The sequence below is a fragment of the Amphibalanus amphitrite genome, unplaced genomic scaffold (assembly GCF_019059575.1).
Source record: "Amphibalanus amphitrite isolate SeventyFive unplaced genomic scaffold, NRLGWU_Aamphi_draft 000526F_arrow, whole genome shotgun sequence".
NCBI classification, from domain to species: Eukaryota; Metazoa; Arthropoda; class Thecostraca; order Balanomorpha; family Balanidae; genus Amphibalanus; species Amphibalanus amphitrite.
The window spans coordinates 370,544-378,667 of NW_024882020.1; the positions used below are offsets into that span (position 1 = coordinate 370,544).

The following is an 8,124-nucleotide window of genomic DNA, read 5'->3' on the forward strand; positions in this document are numbered from 1 at the left end:
GGGGGGCACGGTGCCCCGGTGCCCTCCCCGTTCCGTCGCCTATGCTCAGGTTATTTCTGACCTGACAGGCTCAGGGAGGATTGCTCTTTGTTGTTTTTCTCCGATGAACCCTCTTGCTGCACACTGGCTGATCCAAAGGATGGAGGGGACTGGGACGGTGCAGACGTATGAAAAAAGAAGACAATGTTCTTTCCCTAGCGCACGAAATCAATTCTTCAATGAAAATTAAACGAATAAGCTTCCGTTGAAGCCCCCGTTCCGTATCTTCCGTTCCATTCCACGACTCGCACGCTCCAGTGACTTGCTGCAGTAGCGTCATCTATACCTCGCCCTTACTGCTCGGAAGGCCGCGAGTTGCGACATCTATACTATGTCTAGGCCTGAAATACCTCGGTAGTATTCATCCGCCACGATGTATTTATTTTTGTCAATCGGTTTGGTCCTTCTGGCCGGATAGGTCGTCAGAATTATCTGAAGGTGCCTGAAATGTCTCGTTAGTGGAAAAAATGTCTCGTTAGTGGAATTCCACTATCTGGCAACTAGCCCTATGTAAACGCGGCTAATGGCTCGTCAGTCCCCTGATTACCACCAGCCCCGCGACCTTTCTTGTTGCCACGGAGCCGGCCGAGACGGGCCGAATCCCCCCCCCCCCCTCCGGCGCCAGTCTGCCTCGGGGCAAATGTCACGTGACCCTCGCGGGATCTGATGACAGGCGTGGAGCGGCCGAAGACGCCGAGCAGTGCATTGACAACCGTCCGTGTGAGATGCGAGGCTTTCTGTGTAGCAAGGTTCAAATGGTGATGGGAATGTTAAGTCAGAGTCTGGTGTTGTTATAATTTTGCATTGTGCCGACTTGCCGTCCTGTAGTAGTAACATATGAGCGCCATTTCTCGTTTCAATCTCTGCGATGCCTCAGCATCTATCGATGCAAGACGCAAAGATAAAGTTTTTGCGTGACTTCTGAGTTAAATCTTCGAGTCGGCTAAAGGTGAGTGGGTGCGCCGAGTGCGCATTTTTCCCGTACTCTTTTTTCCACACAAAGATGTTCGCTGCGTAATATTTTGTCAATGTGTTTCATATTTTCGATGCATGTAGTTCTAAAATGAGCTCCCGCCTATCGTGGCTTTCCATCCCATGAACCCTCGGCCGACCACAGGCAGTCTCGTGGCGTGACAGTGATGGTCTCTGGTCGCTGACTTTACTACCTCGCCTAGGGTCGGCTCAATATGCAGTAAACCCCTCAGCGCCATGGCCTGGGGGGATTTACCACCGTTCCCCGATCTCCACGCGGTCCGAACGACAGGCCTGCGGGGAGCTCCTCTCGCCGCGGGTTGATATTCCCGGTAGCCATAGCGACCAGACCGCAAGGGGTCTAGGAGATTCCCATGATGCCATGATAGAGCGGTGGTCACAGCAAACGGCTGAGTGTGCTCAGAAAATTGCTGTTATGCGTAGCAAAGCATTGCATGATTAACGGGCGGCATTCAGTCATGTCGCACGAGAGTACGCTTTGGATGATATTAGCCGTTTTCGCGACGGGCTGTCTGGCGAGTGCACCTAATTTGACCAAATCTGCACCTGATCTCTTTTAAAGCAAATATCTTTATTTTATGAATTTATTTCAATGTTTTAATCGATGATACTCTCTGATAATATGACAAAGCAGGCATAGGTATAAGTAAATATTGCAACCCTAGCTGATAGCTACTAAGAGACACGCTGACCTAATTTGACCAAATCTGCACCTAATCTGCACCAGCTGTGCACCAAATGTGTACCAGATGGCCGTCGTGAAAACGGCTAAAATGAAGCAATTTGACCAAATCTGCACCAGATCTGCACCTGATCGGCAGTCGGCACCTAATCTGCACCAAATGTGTAACTACCAGATGGCCGTCGTGCAAACGGCTATTGCCGCTATATTGAAGTCCAACTTTGGATGTGAGGATTCGACAAATCCCATTGTTCGTGGTAAAAAAAAAACATTTAAAAAACTTGAAAGAAAATAATGGGGAAAATGCGGGTAAAATATTATATCTTTATAGGGAAAAGAGATATCTATAGCTTAGTTAGAAATAGGATGAATGAGGTTTTCGATAGTGATAACAATTACAAGTGTCTGTTTTAGCAGAGGTGAATGAAGATATTATATATATATATATATATATATATATATATATATATATATATATATATATATATATATATAAAACATTTGAAGGACATTGGTCTATGATTGGGCTGTGCTGTGCGTGAGTTGGTTTTTTTCAAAGTTACAATCTGACGAATTTCCAAGGCAGCACAACATTTCGCTTCGTCAGATTTCATAGCAAATTCTCAGTTCAATGCACGGACAATGTGCGGACGGGCAGGCCTGCTGAACAGGTTTGTCTATTCTTGGAAAGTGCCCGACCCTTCACGGGACGCAGTGCACTCGTCTCTATCGATCTCAGGTGACATCCGTGGCGGCGGTAGGTATATGCGCCGCAATAATGAAAGGAAAGCCAGACAGGTCGATGCCGACCGATCCCTCTTCAGTCTGGGGACGTGCCGTGTTCAATACACCGGCGATCCGTGGTCAATACGCCGGGAATCCGTGATCAATACATCAGAGATCCGTGTTCAATACGCCAGAGATTCGTGGTCAATACATCGGAGATCCGTGTTCAATGCATCGGAGATCCAAGTTCAATACATTAGAGATCCGTTGTGAATGCACCGGCGATCTGGGGTCAATACGCCGGCGATACGTGGTAAATACATCGGCGATCCGTGCTCAATATAAATCGCCGATCCGTTGTCAATACGCCGGCAACAAACCCTTAGTTAGTCCTTAGTTTTTAAACCGAGGATAACCGAGGATCCGTGATTAATGCGATAGAGATCTGTGGTCAATTCTCTGGACATGACTGTGGTCAGTTATCTGGACATGACTGTGGTCAATTCTCTGGACAATGTGTCAGTGGACATGGTCAATATCGGCCTCGGCCTCGGCCCTCGGCTATCGCACCCGTACTACTTCCGCGCATTTTTCCCAGACTGCCACACCGGTCTCTTTCAGCATGACACACCGTGGCCCAATCTTACCAATGCCGTTAATAGTATTATGCAGCACTGGGTGAAGTTTACGGTACTGATATCAAAGATATCCTTTTTATTTACATCCAGCTAATATTGTCTAATGATTTTGATGGCGTGAATGATTATGAATGATGCCTGAACGAATGAATAAGTGAATGTGGAGTAGTTATGAATGTTACCAAATGCCGTGAATGCGCATTCACGGCTGAGTTGGTAAGATTGGGCCCAGGATTACAGTGTCTAATCCAAGTGTATGTATAGTGAGTAAACACGCTTGTACGGATCTGCAGTTAGTATCTTGACTATGCGCAGACTGATGATGAGGGATAACAAAAAAAAAAACATGTGCTCCGGAAAAACATAGACTAATGTTGGCTGTCTGACATAAACGGTAATCCTGCTGTCCTGATATGGTCCATAAAGGTCAAATGTGGCCATAGCATCGGGTAATTCATTGTTAATTAATTACAATTCGACGGTCGTGAAATGGTCGTGAAATGTCTCATTGTACATTTATGATTACATTAATCACAACGCTAGAAACCTTTAATCCAGGGGCTCCGCCACTGAGAGGAAGTCGCGGGGTCCGTAACTCCGTACCCGCCCCCCTCATTTTTTCACTTCAGTAATGCAGCCTAATGTATAGGAGAGTGCATTTTTGGTCGCCCCCCTTCCTGAAACCGTGGCAGAGCCCATGTTTCAAACAAGCTGCATCCTGTTAACCCTCGCCGGCACAGGGGGGGGGGTGATGCAACCCCCCTAAGGTTTTTCGCGAATAACTCGCGTAAAAAGCGGCCGATCGCGACGAAACTTTCAGTACCCTCGCATTTATCAATTTTGCACCTATCCTGAAAATTTCATGACCCTGAACCAAATGACCTTTGACCTGTGACCCCTTTTCCGAGACCATGTTTGGCCGGAATCGCGATTCGGCGTATGTCGGCTCGCATTAGCCGCGCGTTTGCAAGCTTTTCGTGGTTTCAATCGTTCAAACATGTGATTTGATGTTTCTCCCATACATAAGGGTGGGTGTCAAGGTCACCTGAAGGTCAGGTCAGGTCATTGACCTTTGGTGACCTCGGGTGACCTCGGCTCACTTTTTCGAGTTTTACATGTTTCTAGGCTAGTTTTTGGAGCTGAATTCGAATTTAGCAACCATTTGAACATTTACGAAGTAGTTTTGGTGCCTTCGTAACATGTTACGAAGCTGTCAGAGGCGGTTGACACGTATTACGAATACCCGTCACAACCCCCACCGGTTGACCTGACCTGACCTGACCCGACCTGGTCTAAATGCCTAAAGACATCATCTCTGATCAAAACTAACACGATATTCGTGATCAACGCCCCGGAAAACCACATAGCAGCCAAACTTTACGACTTTCTAACAGGTCCCAATTTTCCCGGTTTTCGGGTCATTGACCTGACCTGGAAGGTCACCCGATAATCTAGGACCTTAAAATTGGGTATCATCGGCTTCCTCTCGTGACGGGCAACACGCTCGTTTTTTCCGCGAAGCTCTAGCTTGATCAGGGGCCAAACGCGAGGGGGGGTCGTACCAACCCCCCCCCCCCCCTTGTGCCGTCGAAGGACGCAAAATGGCCTGTGCCGGCGAGGGTTAAAACTGCAGGATCCCTGATACATCCCTGATAAAATAATCTCGCACTGGACAATAGGGGATGACGGCATTTATTTCAAACCCAGCTTTCTGTGTCATATTTCTCCCTGTGTGCAAGTCACACATAGCAGCCCAGACCATTGGGTACGAACGGATTGCCCGGTGCGAATTGCTCTAAATAGTGTGAGTGCCAGACCGATTGGAGCCGCTGTGCTTAGATGGCCACTTTGGCCGGTCAATTGCTCGAGCTGTTGGTTTTGTGCGTGGTTTTAGTGACACCTCGTCAGAGTCAGATCCCTCTTCGAGTGCGAAGTGTCGAGCACGGTTACCACAAATGGAGGCCCCAGGTGGCCAATCACCAAAAGAGGGATAAAGCGTTTTGGTTATCCACTTCTATCCATAGGTTTACAGTCACAGGCGTGATTTCAAATGTCTTAAAAGGGATCATGGGCCATGTCCCCTCACCTGGGGCCAACAGTGCAGTCGACTGGAGGTCTCGCGGTCTTTATTCTGAGATTTTGTCCAAGTCCCAGATGTTGAGACAGTCACAAATGATCAGCACACCACGCATTTCGTCTTCAATTATCGTTGCGGTTCATACCGTAGGCAAACAGAGTTCGAGCACTGAACGCATAATTAATATCTTAATGAAATCTTAAAATCAAAACTATACACCAGTTCAAGCTTCATTGCTAGGCAAGAATGAAGACTATGAGCTATCTTTTTTTTTTCGTTTCAACAACTTCGATCAGGCGGAAAGGCCATACATTATCGTCTTGGGTGCGCTCTGTCATTCCCCGCACCTTCTCTGTCAGAAATTTATCTCTGTCAGGGTAGCCTCTTGCAACAAATATTGCGCTATGGCTTCCAGCTATTGCTAGAGCGTCTGTCATATGTGTTTTTCTTCTGTCGTTGTTTCTATTTAAGGGCTGTCAGATCGTAATTGCTGGTCCGTGGCCACAATGTCGATTTCGCAGGAGAATACTGCCGCCAACTAATGTGATGTTTTTCGGTTGATGTGTTTGTGCTCACTGCGCAATGCTGTGGTCTGTGACAGCGTCTGTTGATTATGCTCAATTGGATATCACATAATTGACTGTTTTTTTTGCCTTTGATATCTGGGACCACTGTCCGTTCTTCCTTGAGAAAAGAAAGGGGAAAATAAATAGATACACGATTGCAGTGTGGATTAAAAACAATTGATGGCAGGCTTAGCTTCAATTTCATCCTGTATCTATTTTCCGAAGCGGGTCACGCCCCTGAGAAAAGAGCTGTCGTAATCCTAACGTTGGCTTCCAGGGCGTGCCTTCAGTGGTCATTTACGCCACAGGTGCAGGCCGGAATTTCTGAAACGCCGATGGGGAAACTTGAATGGGGAAAACTTGAGAAATACCTGAGACCGTTCGCAGATAATCGTACAGCAATGACGATCGAGATGAGTCGGGTTAGGTTTTTGCTATTTTATTTAAATTTTTGCTTGTTTGTTTGTTCAAACGGTATGTGTGAGCTAAAGGCTGGTGTTCTGCACACATATTTCATGTTCGGAACGCAAGGTTGCGCTATTAGACCCAGTCCTAAACTCCGACAACACATTCTAAAGGAGAACTATAAGCAGTGTTTGAGGCTAAGAAGCAGCAGTGCTGCTCTTTTGCAGCAGTTATAGGTAGTAAGCAGTGTTTGATAAGTAGACACTGTATAAGAGAAGACATGCGTGCTTCCTCAGAATCATTAGTTCATGCTCGAAAAGTCATCGTTCAGGAACTGAAATACCGAATACATTATGTATGTACGTGCATTGCACACATGTCGACGTTATTACACATCATGTTCATGTTCAATCATGTTCAACATTGTACATTTATTGCTTACTGCAAATATCGTAGAATTGCATTTCACAGTGAACCTTGTGATGGAGTTAAACTTTACGAACTCAGAAATGGGTCATCAACGCTCAAAACATTTCGGAAGAGCCGCTATTCCAGCTCATTCCTTACCTGCTGGTAGTCTTCAGTATCCGAGTTTATCTTGACTGATGTGGTAATTACTTCGATGGCTGTGCAGTATCAGTTGTTATCAAATTGCAGCTTATCTGTTCGAGCTGCGCCAGATCTTCCAGTAAGGTGGTCAACGCGATGCTCACTCGGGCTTGTTTCGGGGGCGGTCAAACTTCCACTTCCAGTGGCGAGAGCTCTATTCTACTCACGTCGATAGAAAAGGAACCCGAGGTTGTTCTCGTTTTCTTCTTAGCGATGCTTTACCCCACTAATGTCTGCGGGTAAAACTACAGCAACCGCTGTACCTGATTTCATCTCGTTAGTTTCCGAATCAAGTGAATATCCCTCCATTTTAAATGTTTGATTTCATTTCAGTTTTATCGCGAACCGGTGTTGCTCGCTCACCTCCTGGCGAATCCTCACTCAATTCAGTCTTCGAAGATCTCGCCTAGTAGTCAGTCTCTTCAGCACACTGCTCTGCGCGGGAGGACTCATTGACCGCTGTGATTCGCTTACCTATCGTCTCAGGCACGGCTCGACTTCAGCTCTACCTGCCTGCGGTTGCCGATAGCTCGCTCCTCTCCCGACCACCAGCTCAGTTGCTCGCCCTTCGTCCTCTCGCTCGTCCCTTCTCCCGCTCGTCCGGTAGCTTGTCCTGTCGGCAGCCCGGTCACCTCTCTACCCTCTCGCTCGGTACCGGCCGGCTGTTCCGGCGACTGCGGCCGGCCGGCGCGCGCCTCCGCTGTCGGAGAGACTCCGATCGTCGGCTCCGACGATGCCGCGCGCGCGCCGCGTCGCTCCCGACGGCCAGCTCTCTCGGTGACGTCAGCCGGTCGATTTGGTGAATCGATGGTGCCCGGTGAGGACGCAGCAGCCGACGGCCGGCCGGACGCACACTCCCAGGTGCTCGCAGAGCAGGAGTCGAGAGATGTTCCCATACCGGTGTGCATGGCCTAACCCGGCAGAAATTGAATTTACCAACACGTGTTATTAGGTTTGGATAGAAGTGCCAATAGGTAGGGTTATCCGCATTTATGGACCAATTACAGCATAACTTCTCCTTTGAAAGCTCAACAGGATATTTCCGTGTAGAACATACGTAATACGTTCCATATCAATCAAACATTACCATTTGACCAACAATGCCCTCGAGCGATAATCGCGAAGAATCCGCTCCTAATGATCACCATACATTACAATAATGGAGGAAGCATCAAGGCACCGCATACGAAAACTGAGAAAACGGATTCGTCCATCAGGGTGTCCGCGGTCACAATCGGATGATTGGTCCAGCTGACTCCACTTACCATATTAGATCACATAGACTGGCAGTAGAGGTCTGCACCGGCCGGCTGCAGCCCCACGGCTGTGGGCCAGGGCGGCTGCAAATATCTGCAAGAACACGGCTATACGGCTGTGGCCACGGCTGTG

At 47.8% G+C, this 8,124-nt stretch overlaps 1 protein-coding gene across 1 annotated transcript in view; it reads right to left on the minus strand.

Annotated features, from left to right (window-relative positions):
• LOC122393261 (putative thiamine transporter SLC35F3) overlaps window positions 1-7,414 on the minus strand; it is a 47,858-nt gene extending 40,444 nt beyond the window's left edge. The window contains exon 1 of the mRNA XM_043389130.1: window positions 6,694-7,414. The gene's annotated coding sequence lies outside the window, so the exon portion shown is untranslated. The remainder of the gene's footprint in view (window positions 1-6,693) is intronic.
• Window positions 7,415-8,124: the final 710 nt, after the last annotated feature.